The sequence below is a fragment of the Mixophyes fleayi genome, chromosome 6 (assembly GCF_038048845.1).
Source record: "Mixophyes fleayi isolate aMixFle1 chromosome 6, aMixFle1.hap1, whole genome shotgun sequence".
NCBI lineage: Eukaryota > Metazoa > Chordata > Amphibia > Anura > Limnodynastidae > Mixophyes > Mixophyes fleayi.
This window is the reverse complement of record NC_134407.1, coordinates 143,720,610-143,739,229: the sequence shown is the minus strand read 5'-3', so window position 1 is coordinate 143,739,229 and position 18,620 is coordinate 143,720,610. Positions and strand designations below refer to the sequence as shown.

The following is an 18,620-nucleotide window of genomic DNA, read 5'->3' as shown; positions in this document are numbered from 1 at the left end:
GAAACAGCAGCCAGAAGCACATACTCCAAGATCATGATGTCTATGCAATTCCAAAGTGTAAAGAAAAAAAGACGAGCAAATGCAGATCAATTGAAAAATTTCAACCTGTGGCACAAGCAGCCTTTTTTTTCATTAAAAATGGTCCAACGATAACTCCACAGAGCAGGATATCATAAAAGGGCTGCAGTGCCTAAACCCCCCATCATACCTGACAGTGTACATTTGCAAGTCCCGTGATGCAAAAAGCACAGGCAATTGACTACTGAGCAGAGAAATAAGGTGATATGATCGTATTTCACCATGTTCTCTAGAAATGGACGAGTGCACCTGACGTGCCAATCTAACAAACTGAGTTCTTATTTTCAACAGTGAAAGGTTCTGGTGATTCTGTAATGTTGTAGTTTTCCTGGTTCAGAAGGCAAAGTCAATGTTAACAGTTACTTAATGCCAAGGAGTGATCATTTTCACCACATGTTGCAGCATTTCTTTCCTGATGACAAGAGGGGCGTCTTCCAGGATAACAATTCCCCCATCCACTGAGTATGTGTGGTCGCCCTTCAGTTTTTTGAGCATGATATCATGTTATCCATAGGTCATGACTTTCTCAGTCACCAGGACTGAACCAATTTGAGCACTTATGGGGTATTATGGAATGGCGCCTTTAAACAGTGTTTTCCATCAAGCAGTTTTCAATTGAGTAACTTTCTTGTAGAAGAATGATGCTGTATAACTCCTGCCCAATTCCTGGCATTGATTGACTGACATTGATGTCACAATGCATTCAGGCCGTACCTGCAGCTTGTGGTGGGCCTACGGCCTATTATGTGGCTTTAAATGGCTGTTTCCAATTTTTGGGTCCACTGCTCTTAAAATACCCTGTCTGCACTTTAAACTGCTCCCAAAGGTTTCTTTCTGACTGTATGTAACTCAATCTTCAAACTGTTACCATGTTTTCAAAGATAAACTAAAATCCTAACTTTAGATGGCTAGCATTGTTCCAAAGCCCAATCATGAAGCCACCTACTGTACATTTTCCTGTCATCAGCACTTTTATCTACCATCTGTTGTGCATGTACCTAATTAGACTGTAAACTCTCTTTGACAGAGACTTCTTTTCTTTTGTGTTCTAATGTGTGAAGTTCCTCACACTTAGTTTTTCACATGTACACACACATAGAAATACATCAGAATAACTTATTTTTATATATTTTGCAAAGCATTCATGGAAATAATCTGTTCAGATTATCTTCCATGTGCACCAACTAGTAAATCAGCTACAGTCTGAACATAGAATGTATCATCTAAAAGGCACACAATCCTAGATGTGAGCAGCCTCAGGCAGGGTTTCATCAGTTAAAGTACACATAAAAACCACAGGATAACTTGTATTGCTGTGTTTATAATCTACACAGCTGGTATGCTTAGCACTTTTACAAGTGATGCGGACTGAAATGTTCAACACTGGGTGTAAAACTACAAAACTAAAACAAAATATCATTGTATATACTGAGAATCAAAAGTTAAGTTTCAGATTCACAGTGCAGAGTCACTTTCCTAGTGGTACTACAGTGGTACTACAGGTAATGGGCAGTAAAATACATACACCTAGGTAAATGTGGTTCATGTGCTAATTAAGCAAATACCATCCCAGCAAGGTCAGCTGGACTGCCTGGGTTGTCTATAATTCTGTCTAGCATGGCAGCAAGTATTGGCATCAGCTTCAGTGACCAAAACAACTCAATTTACTAATTTCTCATGAACATTGGTATGTAAGGTGATGTCAGCATGGAACCTCCGAGGGAAAAACATCACCAAGGGACATCAGTGACTAGAAGTGCATACTCCAGGATCATGATATCCGTGCATCATTTCAAAGTGCAAGGCAACAGGTAAACTTCACAGAGCAGGATATCATAAATGGATTGCAGTGCATAAACCGCTCATCACACCTAGCAATATATTACTAAGCAACGGAGTAAGGAAATATGGTTAGATCAGTCATCCTTCCCCTTCAGCAGACAAGTGCATGTGTGGTGCCAACTTAAAGAACTCTACAGCCCTTAGTGTGATCAGCGTCTCCCCATGTTACAGTATTTCTATCATGAAGGTAGGGATGTCTTCCAGGATGACAATGGAGAGTAGAGCAATGATTTGATAAGCATGACTCTGTTGTTATCCATATGTTAAGGCCTTCTTAGCCACCAGATTTGAACCCAATTTATGATATATTTTGGAACAACAGCATTTTCTACCACCATCAATTAGGAGTGGGTGACTTTCTTGAGGAAGCGGTGGTAGCCCAATATCCTATTAAGTTGTCTCTCTCCTCTTGCAGGGGGGGCAACACCTGTACTGCCGGTGGTGCGTAGCCCATATCCTGGCTGGCTATTTCAAAAGCCTAGCAGAGATGTCACTGACCGCCAGAAATGAACTATTCTATAGCCTATTTAAAGCTGACTCTGGCACTGATCCAGTGCCAGAGTGTTGGATCACTTCCTGCTGGTTCTGTTCCAGGTTCCAGTAGTACTTCTACCCTTGTACTTTCTTTTGATTCCTCATTGCTGACTGGATTGTTCCTGACAATTCTTCTGTTTAACAATTCTGGTACAGTTGATTTCTGATGCTAACCTTGGTGAACGTGACCTTTCTTCTGTTTAGCGATTCCTTGACCATCCTTCTGTTTCTACTTCATTTAGATCTTCTGTAACTGACCCGGCTTGCTCACTACGCTCTATTTGAGACTCCAGGTACCTCGCTAGCGACTGGCTCTGAGGGCCATGACCTGCACATCTCACACAGCCCAAACTTCCTTGTGGGGGTCCCTGTGAACTCCAGGGGTCTGTTAGACTACGCGCCTCTTTGGCCAGTCGCATCAATTGCTAATAGGAGTACTCCCACCTTTCCAGTGTCATTGTGACATAAGTGACTTTATATCTTTGTTTCCATTTTTAAATTTCCATGTACAGTAACTCGTTTATAAAAAAAAACTGATTTTGGGTGAAAACTGAGGGCCCCAATTATATTTAAAAAACAAATGATAGAAAAGTTCCTAGAGGAATATTCAGGCGAATATTTAAGATTCTATTTGGAACAGAAATGTGCGAACCTTTTGGAGAACTATTGTGTCAATATCACAAATATTTATATGAACTGAGCTGCAAGAGAGCTGCTTATCTCTAACTAGCAACTACGGGCTGCCAATGATTTCAGCCTGTTATGGGGAGACAATTTGCATTCTGCCAGATTGCAAGTGCATATTTACAAAATCTCTAGATATGAGTGATCTTTGACAGCTTCTCTTTCCACTGTTATAAACAAGGAGGCTTTATTGTCCAGCCTTCATGTTCATTTTCAGCATACTTGCCAACTCTATGCTGTTGCCCTCTGGTAAATCCCGGAGGTCAGAAAGTAGTGGGATGCATCGAGTAGCGTTATTTTGAACCTGCCCCGACAGACGCAATTTTGTTGCAGGGGGCTGGGCCAAAATTTGTTGTGAATCGCATCATTAAGGCTCCCGATGGGCAGGATGCAGGAGTGCTACCTGTTCTCCCAGAAATTCCGGGAGAGTGGGCAAGTATGATTGCTTTCTGATGACAGACCTACACACAGAGAAGACAAACATTTTGTGGGTTGAATGTATGTTCATGTGAATGCTGTCTATTCATTTATTAGAAGTTAGCAACATCTCTGAAGCATGAAACACTAACTCCCTCAGTGATGTCACTGGTTCCTAATAGATAATAGGTTCCATTCATGTGAATATTGGTTAGTCCACAAAATGCCTGCCTCTCCTTTTTGCCTCTATGAGTTCATTGGCTTATAAGAATGCAGCCTATCAATTCACTAGGCACTAGTGGCCTCACTGAGGCATGCGACAGAAAATGTCTTATGTCTTAATGTGTTACCAGTTCCTAGAGGATTGATGGGCTGAATATTGAATTGGTCCGCAAAATGTTTGCCTCCCCTGTGCATATGTGATGGGTGCACACTGTGAAGTGATCATGGTCCAGCACTGTCTTGCTAAATCTCTGAGGATCTGATGCCTTCAGGTTATCTTGCTAGGTTTTCTGGGGACAGCTGTCACACAAACCTGTCCTGCAAGCAGCCTTTTGTTTCACTGCAATACTTTAAACAAATCCTTTTGTTCTCATCCAAAACATAAGCATCACTGCACAAATCCCTCTTGCTTTCAGAGGAGGGAACATTTTCTTCATTCTGTAATCAGTTTATCATCAAACAGCACCTCATGTTCAGTGGGAAACAAAAGAACGGGTCCTTCACACCTGCCGTCAGGTGTTTACATGAAGTTCAGGTGCTGCATGAATGCCCGGCCTTCTCTCCAGCTGCCGGATCTATGTACTATCCTGATATGAAGTGAGCAAGTGAATTTAACTCCTTCACTGCTGACAAACTTGATAATGCTCCAAGAGGACTACAAACTTTGGACGGTCCAATATGTATCCCAAACACATACTTTTTTAGCCCCTTTATCTCTATTTATTAAAGTATATATTTACCATGTAGTTACTTTGCAAGATTTAGATTTTGTGAGGTACTTGGTGGCCTTCAAAGACTAGGGGGGTAATTTCCGAACCAGATTCAAATATGGAGGCACAGTAAATGTTTTGAGAACTTACCCCATTCTGGAGCTTTCCTTGATATTTTAAAGGACGTGATGGAAATGCTCATGGCGGCAAAAATATAAAACATTTTCTCAAAGTAATGCCTAATATTACATTTGACACCGGCTTGATGTATTATTTACAACATGAGCCAAAATGGCTTCATGTGAATATAGTGGCAAAGGTCTATTCAATATCACCTTCGAGATCATATAAAAATCTGATCACTGATGCCTCCAAATATGTCGTTTCTAGGAGGTCATTAGAATATTGCTGCCCACAAAGTATCTTTTTTTTACATACATATGTAGAATCAGGTGCGCTACTGGCTATCCTGAATTCACATAGAATGCCTAAATACTGTAGTCCAGTGTTTGGCCAGCTTCTCCCATCATAAGGAAAGGTGTGTTTTTTCAAAATCATTACCATCTTGCTGTATTAATGTGTGTAAATATAAGCACAACTATACAAATATGAAGAAGAAACAGCTTTTGATCTATACCTCCATATAATTTTGGGTTCATAAATGACTCCATAAGTGTAGATACACATGGTTGCTTGCTTTTCGCTCATAGGGGCATATTCAATTAGGTTTCCGGTCCGTGGTAACGCGCGTTACCGCAGAAAGTGCGCAGTATTGACGGTAATATGGTACCGCAATGACGTGGATTTTCCTACGCAACCCTATGGGGTGCGCTCGAAAATCCACGTTAGTTTGTTCACTGCAAAATTGATTTCTATAGGAAATGGAATATCAGTACACAATGACAATTTACTGAATGCCTGACGGACCACAAACACAACAAAAATCCTGTTTGCTATAGAAATCAATGAAGAGTGTAGCTTGAACATAAGGTAGCACAGCTCTTTGATTTGTGCTTGTCTATGAGCCCAATTATCAAAATGTTGAAAAAAAAATCCATAAACTATTGTAAAAGCCAAAAAGCTGAAGAAAAAGTGTAAAAAATTCTGTACAATAAAAGGTCACATCAGAATGCATAGAAACAGTTTTTGGCCATGAAATAAAATGACTATCAGCATAATCATTTATATAAATATTACATATTTTTCAATTCAATTATGTAAACATGTTTTCAATGCATTTTGTACATACAATTAGTTTTTATATTCTATCTTACTTGTAGAAAACATGTTCTGTGCTAGCTACTGGCACACATACCTGTACTTTTAAAGACTATGCCATGTCAGTCATCACTAAACTCAGCATTTGCCCTCTAGCTGGTGCAAATGATACGGCTGAAACCAAGTGTACTTACAAGAAACCCAAGGATTGAATTAGCCAAATCTGTGTTAGAACACTCTTACCATACATGGTGTTATGAAAGTCTGCCCATTCCCTCCTAAGTACCATCTCTCAAGTCGCAGGTAGTAAGTGACATTTGCTTTCAGATATGAATTGCATGCAACAGCATTCATTGGCGTAAGGTCCGTTTCTGGGCATGCGCAGAGATATTTCACGCAAATGGACGTATGTTCGAACATGAACCAGGACCCATAAGATATAGCTGACTAGTGATGGTTTCTTTATATCTGCCATGATGTGTGTCCTCCGGTGCAAAATGAGAAAAGCTGGAACAGGGATTTTACTGGAGTTTTTATCTCCCACGTATAGCAATTAGGTGGAGTTGTCCTCTGATGGGAACAACACTTGACTTGAAGCCAAGACCCAGTTTGCTCTAAAATGAGCAGTCTAAAGGGTATATTTATTAGGTAGTGGGTATGAAAAACGGCCAATTCTCTGCGGTTTGCCATCATCTTTTAAGACACCAGTTTTATTAAAAGTAAAGCCCATCAGACTTTTCATAACCTCCTCTTGATATACTCCTAGGTCTCAACAGAGCTCTATAGAAGCTGTACCGCTAAGGAATGACTTAAGTTCTGCTTTAGGTAGTGGGAGGCCCCCCTCTTTGCTGTTTGTGGGGAACATATTCAATTAACAAAAACTTTACAAACAGTCTTTTAAACTCTACCTGTTGCATATCTGCCAACTGGACTCCTTTTCACAGTTTGTTTTCCAATTATAATATGTGCTAATGTTAAAAAAGGTCTTTAACACCAGAAAATTAACTCAGTCCAAGTGATTGCAGTAATTATTAACTTTTATTAATATACCGCCAATCATATTATGGAGCGCTGTACTAAGAATATGTAATCAATCACATCAGTCCCTATCCCACTGGAGCTCACATTCTAAATTCCTTACCAAACACACACGCACTAGGATCCATTTTTTCAGAAGCCTATTAACCTACCAGTATACTTTTGAATTGTGCGAGGAAACCAGATCACCAGGAGAAAACCCGCACAAACGCAGGAGAACATACAAACACCACACAGATAGAGCCTTGGTTGGAATCGAGCACTGTGAGACAGCATTGCTAGCCATTGTGAAATGCAGTTGGAAAACAAATGTGAAAAGCAGAAGTAGTTTCATTTCAGTGTAATAAGGAGTCAGGTTGGCAGTTTTACCCTACATACAATGGAGACAGATATTGTGTGATCCATACCCATATTTATGAGAATTCACTAGATATCAGTCACATCATTGAATAATAGTAAATTGATGGGCTGTTTCAGTGAAGCTGCAAAATGTGTGAGCCTTCATTGTGTGTAAGTCATAGTTTCCTACTCTCCCAGAATGTCCGGGAGACTCATGGGGGAGTAGGACAACCTTCTACATCCTGTTCTGTCCGCTGGTGAAGTGGGTGGCAGAGGGGCTAATAGTGTCAAACTGGCCCAGCCCCCTACTGTATTTGGACAAAATTAGCATGGTGCCTGCGATGTGATTTGCGTGGCCACGCCCCAGAAGGGAGATCTCCAAACGTGGGGATGTTGTCTATAGCAACCAAACAGATTATCATCATCGCCATTTATTTATATAGCGCCACGGATTCTGCAGCGCTGTACAGAGAACTCACTCACATCAGTCCCTGCCCCACTGGAGCTTACAGTCTAAATTCCCTAACATACACACAGACAGACAGAGAGAGAGAGACTAGGGTCAATTTTGATAGCAGCCAATTAACCTACTAGTATGTTTTTGGAGTGTGGGAGGAAACCGGAGCACCCGGAGGAAACCCACGCGAACATGGGGAGAACATACAAACTACACACAGATAAGGCCATGGTCGGGAATTGAACTCATGACCCCAGCGCTGTGGGGTCATCTGAACTATGTATTAGACCAATCTAGACTGAGATTACCCGTGAATTTAACACTCCTAGGCAACGGTCAGGACGCTCCTCTGATGCAGAAGCGCCGCGTCCCAGCAGCTGGGCACCTGCGCAGATAAATAAATAATTATTATTCATTGGCTTAGGGGCATGTCAGATTAATTATCAGCCTCCTGTGGCAGATTACAGGGCTGTTGCTCTGAAAATCGGATTAGTTGCCTTGACTATTTAAGGCAGGGAGGGCTTAGCCTCCCTGCCGGTTATAGCGTTTGTGTGCCTCACAGTTTGCTTACCTGCTCCTTTGGATATCTTGTTGTCCTAGATTGGTTTAACTTTTGTGACCTTAGCTTGTTTTCTGGACCCTGCTTGCCCTACTCCTGTGCCCTTTAGACCATTTGCCTGTTTCCTGGATTCTACGTGTTTGCTACCTGCCCTGCCCTTCGGCTTGTATTCTGACTTTCCTGCTTGCTACAGACCAATGACCTAGGCCTGTCCATGGTTTCTGCCTCCAGTATTCCGGTTCCCTACCCTGCACTGCGGTTACACTGATAAATTTCTACTACTATAGAGTTAAGTCCTGGGGGCATCTGAGTACTTCCGAACGCATCCTGTTCTACGGGAGAGGCGGCTCCTAAAGGTGAAGACTGCTACTAGTCTGGTTCGAAAAACGTATTAGTTAGCCGCGGCCCTAACAGCTATGTCAAAATTATTACTGATGATAGTGGCAAGCCATATGAATTGAAGATCTGTAAAGTATTTACGTTATTTAGAGAAATTAAATATTAATCTGTCAGTAGACTTGAAAAACAAATAATTGAGTCAATCAAACAGAAAGGATTTAATATAAAAAAATGTACGTTGTCAAAGGTATGACAGTGCTCTGTAGTGGTATATACAGGGGTGCTCAAAAAGGAATCCAGGAACTAGGATCACATTCCTATTTTGTCAATTGTGCTGTTCAAAACTTGAATTTAGTTCTGAATGATGCCTAGAAGAGAACCGTGTTTAAATTATCTACACATTTTTTGGACACAGTTCCATAGCAAAAATTAAAAACATCTACTGTGAGCTCCTTCGTAAAAAACGACTCTAAGGGGTAAATGTGTTACTCCAGCAGTCATCTGTATATATTCCACCCTCCATTTTCCGATGCATTGATAGCTATTTGATTTCATTGGTTTGGGGAGGGGGAAGGGCTAAGGTCAAGCTCAGCTCGCTGTATAGATCCAGATCTTCTGGTGGATTTGCACTTCCTAACTTGAAATTATATTATTTTGCCTCTCAATGGGTCCACCCTAAGGCATGGGTTTCGGACCCCGATTACCATGAGCTACATTGGGTGTTGGTACACCAATTTAATTCTAATCACACTCCCTTACAGTCACTGCTGGCGGGGCGGCTTGGTATGCGGGCTCCTCAGCTCCTGATTCAGGCAGTTAAGATTTGGACAATCTGTAATAAAATAATGAAACAAACTGACATTGATCCATATACTCCTATCTGGGGGGCAAAGAAATTTAAGAAGTTGAATACAGTGAAGAGGGCCAGGGAGTGCTCGGTTGGGTGTGGTGTCGGTAGGTCAGCTTTATGATACAAATGTATTTAAATCCTTCGAACAGTTGGTTGGGGAATTCTCTGTACCCAGAACAATGTTTTATTCTTACCTTCAGTTACGACACGCCCTAGACACACAATTTAAAGGGGAGACTTTGGTGTTTGGGGTGGATCCACTGAGGAAACAATTACAGGCCTTGGGTTATAGAGGTCTGATCTCTCGAATGTATTCATGTCTTCTGTATGAATCCACTGCAGATGATTTGGATGGTTTGAGGAATCAGTGGGAAATAGATATTGGCCCTTTATCAGACAAGGAGTGGGAAATGGTTACAGACAGTACTAAAGGTTATACTTCATCATTAAAATTTCAACAAATACAGGTGTTTATCTTACACAGGGCCTACTTTACCCCTATTAGATTGGCAAAATTTCGCCCGGATGCTACCCCTAACTGTCCGAAATGCAATTCGATCAATGCTAACTTTTGGCACCTTCTATGGGAGTGTTCATGTATACAAATCTTCTGGCGAAGGATCAGGAGATGTATTCAGGTTACTGGAATTGAAGTGTCTCTAAGTTCACCGGCCACTTGTCTCTTTGGGCTCCTATTGAAGGGGAAAGTTAATAAACTGACAAAAATGTACATTTCACAGTTATTGATGTTGGCTAAGGTCTGTATAGCGAGGCTGTGGTTGGCCCCGACGAGTCCCACGGTTAAAAATTGGTCAATACCACCATAAGGCACGAGAGATTTGTTTATACTAGCAGACAGGCTCTGAAGGAATTTGAGAATATCTGGTACAGATGGTTAGAGTCTCCATTCTATCCTATGTCATCTAGTACAGATGCTCTATCTACTTAAATGTATGGCTACCGCAGTTCTTATAATAAGAGTCCATGTAATAAACCCTGCATGTGTAACATACTTATGTATAAGCATTTACGATGTATGATCCTGAATGAATATAGCACATTTATTATTATTATGCTTTAATGTAATCTTGTAAATTCCGTCATTTAATTCTGATATGTATGCGATTGTTTTTCTTTTCTTTTTGTTGTTTAGTATGTTTATATCTTAAAAAATTTCAATAAAAATACTGGATTTAAAAAAAAAAATGTGTTATGCTCTGAATTTTGCAAATCGCCGATATTCTGTGACTTTTGTCAGCAAAATTTAAAATGGCAATATGTTTAAAGACAAGTTTTCCCTTTTAAAACATTGCCGTTTTAAATTTTGCTGTTAAAGTCGCAGAAAATCTGTGATTTGCAAATATCGAAGCATAATACATTTACACCTAAGAATCCAAAAAGCTGGACTGGAAGTTAAGATGCTATATATGCTCTCAAAGAAAGATTCTGCAACGTTACGAGATCTCTGTCATGTATAATTCTCACTAGTAAAAAGTCAAAAGAGAGGACTAAAACTGCGGGACTTAAGAAAAAAATTTAATTCTTTAACTTTGTTCTTTTACTAGTCATCCAACGTGAAATCTTGGATAAAATAATCATTGCCTCCAAGTAGCTGAAGTTGGACACGATGGACTTAATGTACAATCTTCTTAGAAATGACGTATTGGAAGTCACTAATCTTCTGAGATTATTTGAAGAATTTGTAGTGGAAGATTCTGGAATAAGTACAAATTGGCGTATTTTGAATCAATTTCGTAATAACAGATTTAAGAAAGTAAAAGATCATTTTGATGATCTTTGCGAAGATGAAAGACTGACTGGATTGCTGTTTCAGTGTAACTGTGTTTTATCCAATGAGTAACCCACTATATATGACCGATTCCAAATTATGAGACGATTCCAAGGTATGAGATGATTCCAGGGTATGAAGGCTGTTGTAGAGACGAACACCGTCATAAACCACACTCTCTTGCAGGCTCTACAGAAGTAGAAGTTCATTTCAAAGTAAAGGATTTTTCAAGAATATTTTCCGAAGATATATGTATATATATTTCTCCATTATTTCCATTACTTTCCAGTTACATTCGATAGGGGCTTCATTTAAATACAGGAGAAATAAAATGAAGGATGTTAAGCAGCTGGTCAATATGTTAATAATCGTACATAGTTCGTTGTCATGATGCTATCCAGATCTATGTACTGCTTGTCTCATGAACTGTTCTTGTGACTATAGCCAAGGCTTTCAACATTGAAAATTATCAAAAATGATCTACGTAGCTCTTTGGGTCAGGAAAGGCTTGTTGTCACTATGCACAGACTTGTTTGTATGTTCTATATAAAAAAAAATTATGCGTTTTCCTAATAAATAAAATGCATTTATTGTTGTCTTCATTGCATTATAAAAAACAGCTTAGTATTTCTTACAAGGGCCCCATTCCAATGAGCTGCCCCTGGGGGCCAACACTCTATGGTACGGTACTGATTATACCCTGATTTGGTAACTACAAGTCCCCGCCTACTTAATTTAGATTGTTTGATAGATTAATAGTAATAGTAGATTACCTGCATTTTAAAGATGTTCATTCTTATTGGGACAAACTCATTTGCAGATCCATCTCCATTTCCCCATTATCATCTGCCAATGTCAGTGGATATTAAATCCTGGGTGTGAAGAGATGAAAAACAATGGGAATATTCTTTAACCTTATTACTTTACTAATACTGTCCCTGTGTTTAATTAATTAAAATTGGGCATTTGTACAACAATATAAACATATGAATAATAATCAGCTAATTAGTCAGTAGTACATAATAGTTTTGCAAAGATAGGATCATAGGGTCCCAACCTAAGTAGCACAGCTGCCATGTTTTTGGTTAGGCTACTGCACCTCTTCTTATCTAATAGATTGTCCTTCAAACTGCGCTACGACATAAATGTTACATTTTACTAACCTGTGTGAGCAGAGCATTTTGTAATAGGTGGAAAGGCTCATGCTGGAAGGTCTGTGAATATTGTTCAGAGGGCCAAATCTACACTAAACCATAATAACAAATTCATTTGTTTTATTGTCTAGCCTGTACTAAACAAATAAAAGCTTATCGCTGATTGGCTGCTGTGGTCCACTGTATATTTAAGACTTAAAGGCAAGGTTGGTAAATGAGCCCTTCTGTCCATAAGAGGTACCTTTTTGGGGAGCAAGCAGTAAGTTAGGCAACAGGATATAAGGAATTAGTTACAAAAAAAATACACTCGTCTTGCTTCAGGAGGCTGAAGTGATGTCTGCACAGTGATAAATGGGAAATGAAAGTGAAAAAAAATCTACAATTTTTTGTGTACATTACACTTATTGGCTGCTCTTAAACTGTTGAAAGAGCAAGCATTTCAGTTAACTTGCTAGCCCGCCACCTCATAAAATGACTAAGCTCACTCTGACCAGCAGTGGAAACTTATTGGCTATTGGCTGATAGCTTTTCACTCCACTGATTCATCAATTCAATATGAGGGCAGCAGGGATTACTTAACAATGTGTCAGGAGAAATGTATTAGTGTTATGCTGGATGTCTCAAAATTATTTAGGAGTCAGAAGTGAAAAATCTTAGCCCTAGCCCGGTCACATTGCAGTATGTATCATAATTGGAAAAGAGACTCAGCAACAGTGAGGTGTACCTATCCAAAGAGGGTGTCCCAGGACTGGAGTTGAGCATTGAGTGAGAGAACTATAAACCGGCACACCCACTCCATTCAGGCAATCCGCTCTGCTGCCATTTCCCACTGCCAATCACTATAAATGTGGCAAAGCATCTGGGGGGTTTCATCCCCTTTGGTAGAAAAATGTCTGTGTGTGAAGTTGAGCAAGGGACAAATCTTTCTAACCTAGGACTGGCACTATATAATTATTGCTCATGTTCCTGACAGGCATAAAAAGCAATCGGAATGTATAGGAGGGATTACACTACAATATATTAAACTAACTGAAACATTACTACTATTTCAAATTAAACTTTAGCATTATTTACTTATTATTATGTCATATTTTATCTTCAACTCATCCTGTCTCATTCCTGACCTAAAACTGGGGTCACATGGGGATATCTGAGTTTTTGGTCTTGGTTGGGCTTTTTATTAAAATGTGTGGTAGCTCACCTGTCACTTCCCATAAAAAAAAAAAAAAGTATTTTGTAGTAAGAATGTCTCAGTCCTGATTACATTGACACTTCTAGTGGCACAGCACCTCGGAACTTTCTTAGGACATCTAAACTGTTTTTATATACATTAAATGCTTCTCTTCAAATTACTGTTTAAGAACAAATCCACATCTATATAATGTATCCATGGATACAAGTCACTCTACCACCTAATTTGCGTATTTATACACTAATATGCATCTTTTTACCTGACTGTCAGTCAGCTGCGCAGAACAGAACACGAAGTTTTGCATCTAAAAAATTGGCGTCTTGAACTTGTGCTCAATGGATTCTGGAAGTTGTAGTTTTAGTAATACACTAGTACAGTGTCTATCTTGACATAAGAAATACATTTCCCAGAGATCACCGCGGGTGGGAACGGTCACAGGCACAGCATTTTAGGTTGCTCTTCTTACCAACCAAAATGAAAAGTGTTATTAGGGGACATTATACAGAGGTTTAGGTAATTTGAGGCTGACATGGCATGCTGGGAATTGTAGTCCCATTACAACTGCAGAACTATGGGTGATCTATGTTTGCTACAGGGGGATAGTTGGTGAAATGAAAGGATGTATATGGCTGTGGCATTGTTGTTACATAGACAGCTAGACTATTTTGAGGAAATCTGTGCTGGGATGGCACACACAGCAATAAAAATTATAAGTACTGGATAGACGTATATATAGGAATTGTATTGGAGTTAATGTATAGAATATCAAGGGTGCAGTAGAAAATATACATACATGAAAGATTTATAATTGCATAAATATATTTTGTATAATTGAATGGTTGTGTTGCTGTAATTTGAACACTTTACACTGAGTAGTTAACATGAGTATGCAATTATGTTGCAGTATTGCACTGTAAAAAACGTAACTAATACAAAATACAGTATAATCATTAACGCTGAGGCCCTGAAATACTGAGAATTACATACCATTAGTATGCAAAAAAATGGTTGTTTGTCAGTTTTACAAAATAAGTAATTTTCACTGATATACATTTAAGAGACACATATTTAAAATGTGGAACTGTCACTTAAAATAGATCTAGGCTGCTTTATATTGAGGGAATTCTTAGGTAAGAATTAAAGAGAAAAGTGTAGTTCAAATTGTACTTTCTCCTATATTGAGAAGGAAAATCAGGCAGATGGGGTTGTATAACTTTCAGAGGTAAAGTAAAGTATTTATCACTCCCTCCCCCTGCTGTCACTTATTGGAATTGTCTTTTCAACTGTGTGAGACCTTTGTTCACTTTTAAGCATAAATAGAAATGTTTCAGTTTATGATGGTGTTATAGTCCATCATCTATAAGGGGTGTTTCTCTCTGAAGGTCACTTACTGGATGGTGCAGTTCAATATTTCAGGAGTAAATGCCGCAAAAGTAGTTGCAAGTTTTTACATTAGGCAAAATATCACTTTTGCACTGTACCATGATGTTTTTGTTTGTTTTTGCTTAAAAAATTACTCTTAGGGGTATATTTACTAAACTGTGGGTTTGAAAAAGTGGAGATGTTGCCCATAGCCACCAATCAGATTCTAGGTATCATTTATTTAGTACAATCTACAAAATGACAGATAGAATCTGATTTGTTGCTATAGGCAACATCACCACAGTTTAGTAAATATAGCCCCTAGTGTCTGATTCATTCATTTTATTTTATTTTCTTTTTAGCACATCTTGAGGCTTTCCGACACTGAACGGGTTAGTGACCGCACTACAGGAATCAGATTGTTGGGGAAATTGAGTATTGATCCCTGTAACTGGCCAAGCGTGAGTTGGACACCTCAGCTTTAGTCTATGTAAGATTTGCAAGTGCATCAAACATAGTAAAATAATATATCACCCAAGAAGAAAAGCTAAGGAAAGTGAGAGAAGGGAATGCTGACCCCGGATGACCTAGGAGTGTGGAAGGACAAGGAGGGGGTTAGTGGGACCCTCCCCCACTCACCCCTTGTCTGCACTCACAATACAGGCAGCTGCCAGAGGGCCCAGCTAAGAGCACAGAGACTAATTTATTTACTTCATACAAAGGGCTGTTTGAACAGCCTCCTATAGACACTGCAGAAGGGAAGTGAGTGAATGCATTGAGGGGGGTGCAGGGGTATCCCCTTTTCTGTGATCTCTAGGAACAGACATGTACACAACTCCATGTACAGTGATTTGATGAAATACAATTTCCTTCAGCTTAGTAACACGTGCAGCATGATACTGCATAATGTCCAATACAACACAGTCAGAAACAGTGCAGTGTACCAAAACACATAAAAAACAGCCATATACAATACAACACAGACATGCACAAATGGAGACAGACATAGCTACCACTCAACCTAATATAGTTATAACACAAAAATGTCACACTAATTTAAAGTGTGCCAGTTGTCTTCATACAATGGAGACGGCTATTCTTGTTGGTTGAACCTGATTACTAGTAACTGATAGGCTGCATTCTCAAAATATCTGTCTCTACTATGTGTAGATTATGGGTACACTTTAACCTGCTCAACCATAACGTTTCACATAGCACAACTCAAGACAGCCCTGTAGAATACTATAAAACCAATATAAAAGGAAGAGCAGAATGTATATCCAGAACTTAATTAATGATTTATAAAAAACTACTATTACTATGTTACCCGGGTTGTTTTACAATTAATTTATTATAACAGATAAAAAAATAAATATATATAAATTTTCAGAATAGGCTGTATTCAAAGTGCTGACTTGTTGATCATGTCCGTGTATTCACAACAGATGTTTCATAGAAGGATATGCCCTCATTACAGAGAAAGCAAAATCCCAATTGCACCTTATTTGCTCAAAAGGAAATGTTTGTCACAGTGCTTAAAATATGCAGCTAACTCAGTCTCACACGTGACAATATCTGCAATGTCAATACTTGCATAAAACATATAATGAATCTGTCAGGGTTTGAATGAGCGCTTATCCAGCATAGGAAATCTCTGCACTAGTTAGTGTGCAGCTGTACTTTAACACACTTCTTCGGTGGTTATATTTACCAATCCACAGTCCGGATGGCGATTGTAAACTTTCACAACACTGTTCGAGGTAGATCCGCTATTTGCACTCCTTTGTAAAGATTATTTCTGACATTATCAGAAAGTAAAGTCCCATGATAGCCAATTATCCTGGAATGTGTAAAAGGACTGACAATGCCAGTTTTATCAGAGGATATCTTTAGTGACCCAGTCAAAAAAGGTATTTATCCTACAGTTTAATCAAAGACTGGGAATTAATTATCCACTTGGATTCTTCAAGACGCAAATGACAGACACAGCAACTTCTTACTTCGATAACTTTGATTTTATTGTTCAAATCAATAATATCACAGCATTATTTTGTCAGGATGACACTAAGTGACCCTAGCTCTGGCTAAACACAAACCTCCTGCCTTGTCACAGACCAACTAGCTGACATCAGTCGCATTGCACAATGTAACAATACAGGTTTAAATACAATAAATCCCTTCCATTTGTTTACCTCATTAGATCCTGTCCTCCACCTGTGTATTTTCAGCCTAGGAGTCTTAGTTTGTAAGAACTTAACCCTGTCTGCAGCTAGTACCTGCAGACTTCCCGGGATCACACGTGACCCCATGCAGAAGAGGTGTGGCAGTAACCCTCACATACCTCTCCCCTTAGTGTCGCCAACCTCTGTGACATGGATAGCACAGAGAGCGCATCTATGTGAGATAGAGCATGTGCATTTTTGTACAGACTCCCTGGTCTATGCACTATTTTATTTAACTGGTTTGGCTAAACTCTATCCAATGACATATCCCAAACAAACTACCTCCACTTTCCTTAAGTGTGACTCCCAATCTGAAGTATAAATCAAAATGTCACCTAAGTAAGCAGAAGCATAGGCTGTATGCGGCCTCAACAACATGGTCATGGTACTTCTGAAAATAACTTTTGACCTTGGGAATGTAGTCGCCAACTTAATTATCAAATCACGTGACACGACACCTGCATGCCGAATAAACCCACAGTAGTCAAATATTTACTATCAGCTAGCTTCACTACCATTTTGTCAACCTGGGGCACCAAACCCAGACTAACTGTTTAAACAACAATCCTGTTGTTTATCCACAAAGTCACAATTTCATGTTCACTTAAAGTAGAAATACTTCAGGATCGAAGCAAAGACATCCCTATTCCGACATCATTTTGTTCACCTGATGTTTTAAGGCCCAAGACAAGGAAGGTTCTATTGGCAGAAAAGTCTCTACCAAGTATCAACGGGTAAGATAGTTTTGGGGCAACTGGTGCTATTACTGTGACTGTTTGTTAATTTACGTTTACAGACAAAAGAGTCCTATCATATTCCTCAGCAGTGTGACGAATGCAGAGGATCTTGGTCAGTTTGTGAGTCAGAAGCTTTGGCAATATAGAGCTAGAAACCAAGTTCAGTTCATTACCTGAGTCTACTAAAGCCAGCACTCACGTTACGGTCACTGAAGACAACTTACAATTAGGATTGACACAGGCCTTCCTGAGGTGCAGAATCTAATGGATCTCCCGGTCTTCACCAAGCATCGTAACAAGGCACGATGGATGTTGTTGTTGGGAGCCGCAGGTCAGTGTAGCCCCCTATTGTGATTTTCGCGCTGTCACAAGCTGTGGAATAGCTACTAGCTGGTATCTGCGCTGCTGAGTAGGGAGGCGCAGAGTCTAACGCTCCCCCGGTGTTCACCAGGGACCCCCGCAAGGGAATTTAGGCTTCACTGCAGGAGGTTGCACAGGTCGCGGTTCTCAGAGTCAGCCACCAGCGTAGTAATAGGGTGGACGGAGCGTAGTCAATCAATCCAGGTCGGAACAAAACGGACAGCGAAGTACAAGGGGAGATCTGAAGAATGGTCAAAGGCAAGCCAGGAGTCAGGAAACCAGAACAAGCAGCAAAGGTATAAAAACGGAATACAAAAGGAAGGTCAGAGGAGAAAACCCGGGTCACAACAGGAGCAGTATCTGGAACAACAAGATGCTGGGTGGAACCAATACTCTGGCATCCTAGTGGTGCCAGAGGCAGCTTTAAATAGATCCTCTTAGATCCTAATTGGCGCCGGGAAGCCAACAGTCACAGACGCCGACAGTTGAGGCGTCCCGTTGCCTAGCAACAGGGTGC

General features: G+C 39.8%; 1 long non-coding RNA gene across 1 annotated transcript in view; it reads right to left on the bottom strand.

Annotated features, from left to right (window-relative positions):
• The window catches only part of LOC142160414 (uncharacterized), a 31,035-nt gene extending 17,281 nt beyond the window's left edge, over positions 1-13,754 (bottom strand). The window contains exons 1-2 of the long non-coding RNA XR_012693208.1: positions 13,682-13,754; positions 11,850-11,948 (exon numbers count right to left, since the gene is read on the bottom strand). This is a non-coding gene — a long non-coding RNA (uncharacterized LOC142160414). The remainder of the gene's footprint in view (positions 1-11,849; positions 11,949-13,681) is intronic.
• Positions 13,755-18,620: the final 4,866 nt, after the last annotated feature.